Raw genomic sequence first — 5,684 nt, forward strand, 5'->3', positions numbered from 1 at the left:
CACTTTCCCCCAAGTAGTAGGAAGTATGTAAATAACAAAGTAATCTGGATCATCTCCCAATTTTATAAGTGAGCCTTTTGAGATGAAAGTTGAACCAACAAATGACCATGCGTTCCCTCAATATTGGTGAAATTATTACGGCCACTCCACGTAGTTAAAAGGGAGGTTTATTCTGTGGGGTAACTTACAAGTGAATGGATAGTTTACAGAGTCTGGTAAAGGCATGGTGTAGTCTGGCAGTGTTCTCTCTGCTCAATCTACCTCCAGCATCCAGGGTCCAAGAACTAAGAGAGCTGGCACATCCGGATCTCGGGTCTTCAGGGTCCTCTCTTGGCCCTGCCTTGTAGGTGTGACAGTTACCGAAGCTTCAATGGGGGTTGGAACTTCCAGATCAAGGCTGGAATGGCTACCTGCTACATCTCCCCCTTTTGTCAAAATAAGAAGGTTCTAATCTAATACAAGACTATATATAAAGGAATGATTATCAAATATTGTCAAGGAGTAATTAGAGATAATGACCTAGATAAGATGGAGCTACAACCAATGTGAACAATATCAAGCAAGAAACACATACTAAAATCCAGAGAAGTCTAGAGCATAGGTAAATGGCATGTCACAGAGATCATTCCAAAAGGTGTCCTATCTTAAAGAACCTGAATCTAATACTTAATATGTTTATTTAAGATTTATATATATATATATATAATATATATATATATATATATATATATATATATATACTAATTTGTAACTATAACTGTTAGTTTTCATTCTCATCAAAGACCTGAGAAGGAATATAATGGTACCTGAGAAATGGAAGATGGATGCAATCAACTTTCGGGAATCTTGCAAGAGTAGACAAAGACAGTTGGCAGCCACCTAATGTTTTTCAGCATTGTTGGTGCATTTAAATTGGCTACAGGCCTAGAATATCTGACAGACCATTTTCAGAAGCAGGAATTCTGAAAGACCATCTTACCTTGTCTTTGCAGAGTTCAGAAGTCACTTTTCTTTGTGTCCCACTTGTCCAGAAGGACAGCACTCGTATAGTCAGCAGTTGAGGCAAGGGCAGTTCTTTGTCCAATAGGCCATTTTGTGCCAAGAAGACAAACTTCCAAATGGAAATGTCTTAGAAGCCCAATGTTCTCTCGGGATCAAACTGGTGCTGCCAGGAGCAATTGTGTCTCACGTCAACAGAATTCCAGATCAAGGCTGGAATGGCTACCCACTACACCTCTTTTTTCACAAGATGGTGGTCAGCTGGGAGGTCTTAAGAACACTTTCTGTCAGTGGTTTTCTTTTTGTGGTGATTTTTGGATCACCAGAGAACGATTCCAGTTTTTTTCTTCTGCATATGAGCAGGAGTTTAGAAGAGACAATGTGCAAGTAAACTGTTCTTCTTACAGAGTCAAATTTAAGAGAAGTTCAATGAATCTAAGTTTCAGAAAAAAGAAAATCCGAACATACAGCAAATCGCAGCAGTGGGAGACTCAGTAGGCTGCTACCACCATAGTTGCATACATGTTTTAACACTTGTTATTGCAGAATTCTGCTAACTACTGAGGTGAAAAAGTAGAAGGCAGGGGTCCTTGCCCTCCAGAGTCTTCCAATACAGGAATGGAACTGGGCAGAAGAAACAGAAGTAGTGAGTGAGTGCTGTCTGTTCAGCACTGGGACAAATGTTTAAACATATTATGCTGGGGACCAGAATTATATTCTTCCCAGGTGAAAGTAAGTTTTGGAAACTCAGAAATGTCTCATCCCATCCATCAAGCATCCTGTCTAGCTCAATTGGCTTTATTGTGTCTTCAGATACACCTTACTGTGAGCAAGGATTACTGGTTAAACTTATAAGAGGAGAATAAACTTGACAATGTATCCTGACTTCAAGGCCAGGTGGGTGATGTTTAATTATTGCTGTAGAGATTTGGAAGAACAGAGATTTGCAGTGGCCTCTAAGAGAAGGAGAATTTCACAGAGGAAGTAGATCCTCAAGTAGCTGCAATGAAATGCAAATCTAATGAAAGAGGAATGAGGATAGGGATGTGCCTGGAAGGAGGCCAGATGTGTGAAGGTGGGAAAGTCAGTCCCTTCTGGGTTGTATTACATAGTATGTGGTGTATTAGAGGAGTAGAGTTTGCTTCCAACCTTCTAGACATACAGCCTTAGGTCAGTCACCATAGGTCCCTAAGCCTCAGTTTCTCTATCTGTTTATTAATTGTAATCATAGGCACTTCATAGTGTTGAAAGCAGAGTCAATATAGCTAAAAAACCAATTCTTTAAAACCACCATTCTATATTAGACCTTGATCTAAGTCAGGTTCCTTTTTTTAAAAACACAAAACTTAATCTTATATTTATGTTTATTACTTTTATGTCCATTTCGGGACTGTAAGTTCCATAAGGACAAAGATAATTTCTGTTTATCACAGCACCATCTTTATACTCCCTAGAAGACTAGCCCTCAATAAATCTGTTAAGTACACAAAAACATAAATATTTGAAGGCACAAATAAATCATGAATCAATGACTGATAATACTTATTTCTGTTCCAGCGACTCCTAATTAGTCTTGGGAAAAAATGTCTTTTTTTCTGTGGTAAGGGGTACAGTGCTGATGATGCAGGAGACTCCAGAGAATGCAGGTCTTCACAGGTCCTAGAGTAAAGGACCAGCTCCTTTCTATCTCCTAGAGCTGCACAGAATCATCTCTGTGCAGAAAGAAAGATGTAAAAAATTACATAAGTCAGCTCAACTGATTCTTGGTCTTACAACCCAACTTTTTCTGTCTTGCTTAATTGTGACTTGCTCCTCCAGTTGTGTGGTGGTTTGAATGAAAATGGCCCCCATAGGCTCATGGGGAGTGGCACTATTAGGAGGTGTGGCTCTATTGGAGTAGGTGTGGCCTTGTTGGAGGAAGTGTGTCATTGGGGGTGGCCTTTGAGGTTTCAGATGCTCAAACAATGCCCAGTGTCACTCTCTTTTCCTGCTGTCCGAGGATCTGGATGTAGAACCATCTAGTCTACCTCTCCAGTACCATGCCTGCCTGTGTGCCACCATGCTTCCTATCATGACAATAATGGACTAAACCTCTGAAATGTAAGCCAGCCTCAATTAAATGTTTACCTTTATAAATGTTGCTGTGATCATGGTGCTTCTTTACAGTAATATAAACCCTAAGACAAACAGTATGACTTGCACTGTGCTTTGTGCTCAGTAACACTGCACGATCCCCATCTTGCCCAGCAATGGCCCTAAGTGATTTCTATACTTAACAATAATCAAGTAAAATTAGATTCAACAAAATACCCCATAGAGTTGAAAGGAGGAAAGGATCAGATAAATGCACCAATATTTATCAGGCATTTACTTCACTATATGATATAGTAAGAATAGACACTTGGAAGGCTCAGAGGAAGAAATTGGATCAACTTGACACAAAGCTGCTTATGTGTGTTAGCTCTTAGTCTCTCTGTAGTCATGAGAATCAGGAAAGTATGGACAGCCTTTGTATTACTATTTCTTCCCATGACACAAAGAGTCTGAAGTAACTAGGGGTTGCCAGTGACATTAGTCCTGTTTCAGCAGCTGTTTTCATCTTTTTTTGTTGTTGTTGTTGTTGTTGCTATAACAAAATACTAAAGACTGGGTTGCAAACTTTTTACTGTTCTGAAGGCTGGATGTTTAATATGAAGCTATTAGGAACTGATGAGGGCTTCCTGCTATATCATCCAATAGTAATTGGGAAGCTAGGGTGGCATTTTCTAATAACTTTACTCCTGAGATTCCAGCATAATGCATTCATGATGGTGCAACCTAACGATCTCTCATTATGCATTACCTCCTCAAGCCACAGCCATTTTCTCAGGTCACTTCCTGTTGCCTGCAAGATGTAGAAATCAGCTCCTTCTTCAGCACCATGTCTGCCTGCCACCATGTCCCACCATGATGATAAGGAACTGTAAGCCATCCAATTAAATGTTCTCTATAAGAGTTGCTGTCGCCGGGCGGTGGTGGTGAATGCCTTTAATCCCAGCACTCTGGAGGAAGAGGCAGGCGGATCTCTGTGAGTTCGAGGCCAGCCTGGTCTCCAAAGCGAGTTTCAGGAAAGGCGCAAAGCTACACAGAGAAACCCTGTCTCGAAAAACCAAAAAAAAAAAAAAAAAAAAAAAAAAGAGTTGCTGTGATCATGGTGTCTCTTCACACCAATCTGATCCCTTACAGAAAAAGGTTGTCACCTTTAGGAATAAATGAATGGAATGGAGGCAAATGGAAAAACAGATTCATTCATTATAATAGGCAATCTGTCATAAATGAAAAAAAGAATGAGAATTTGCCTGTGCATCAAGTCATAATCTATCTTAGCCCTTAAGTGAATGACCTTTAGCAATTTATTTATACTTCCTGGGCCTATTTCTGTATCTCTCACTTTCTATGTTTTTTTTGTAAGAGGCAAGAGAGATAAGTTATGATTATGTTTGATCACTTATGACAAAAAATACAAAATCAAACTATTTTCCACAGAAAAACAGTTTCTTTCGTGCATGAATCTTGGCTGCTGGCCTTGTCTAGGGTACATGGGACGAGGAACCCATGCTCTTTCACTTTGTTTCTGTTGTGTGTGGCTTTTATCCCCAGGTCCTTTCATTGTTTAGAATGGCTGTTGGAGCTCCAGCCACTATGCTATTGGTAGTATGCTATTTAAGAGGAAACAAATAAAAACTCAAATACCCCAAAGCTTAGAAACAGCTATCCATGCAGGCCAACACTAATTTATTTTTAGTCAAGAGAAGACCCTTCATGCTCTCACCTCCAGTAATAATCCATGACACAACAGGCATGTTCCATTTCTGGAATATACTAAGGAAGAGCTGGGACAATGTATTATATGTATAAAGCATCCATCCTTTTGTAAAATATAGGTATGTCTGGTGCTTAGTTTGTTCTTCATAATGTTCTGGAAGGAACCACGTCTTATTATCATTCCTGTTGTACACTTGACCCACCTTGCTGAGATTCTTTGAATAGTTGGAAATGCAAAGTGAACAATCATGGTGTAGTGGAAAACTCCAAAACAACACCTCCAGCAGGGTTCAGGATAAAGGCAGTGGTCCAATCCTATAGCTGCAGCCTCACCAATACAGGTTCTTACCTGTATGACCAAGACAGATCACTTACTTAATCTCAGGTTGTGTGGATAGTAGTCTTAACATAATAAATACATCAGGTCCGTTTAAGGAAGTCGGCACTGTTATTATCAAAAAGGTTTGCTCTTCACAACCTTGGAAAAGTCCCCACTTTTTCGCCTCGGGTTTTTATTTTTATTATTTATTTATTGTAGAGTGACAAAGCATATGGATATAGGACTGCTAAAGCTGTCTTCCGAATTCCCTCACCTCAGAAACCTTCCTTTAATGGAAACAGCACAGACTAGAGCTCAGGTTGGAATCCTCATTGCCATTGGTATTTGACCAGAAAAAAAAGCCAAACAGGTTTTGGACTCAGTATCTAGCCAGAGGGATGGGAATGGATAACACGCAGTTTACTGGAAAGGTCAGTGTTAACCAGCCTGTTAATTCCTCAAAGGCAGGGGTCTATCAGCCTTTTAGATTTACAGGGTAATCTCTACTTCAAAGGCTCCACAGGATAAAAGGGAGAGAATTCCTGTAAAGCACCTAACTAGG

This window comes from Peromyscus leucopus, chromosome 2, assembly GCF_004664715.2.
Source record: "Peromyscus leucopus breed LL Stock chromosome 2, UCI_PerLeu_2.1, whole genome shotgun sequence".
NCBI lineage: Eukaryota > Metazoa > Chordata > Mammalia > Rodentia > Cricetidae > Peromyscus > Peromyscus leucopus.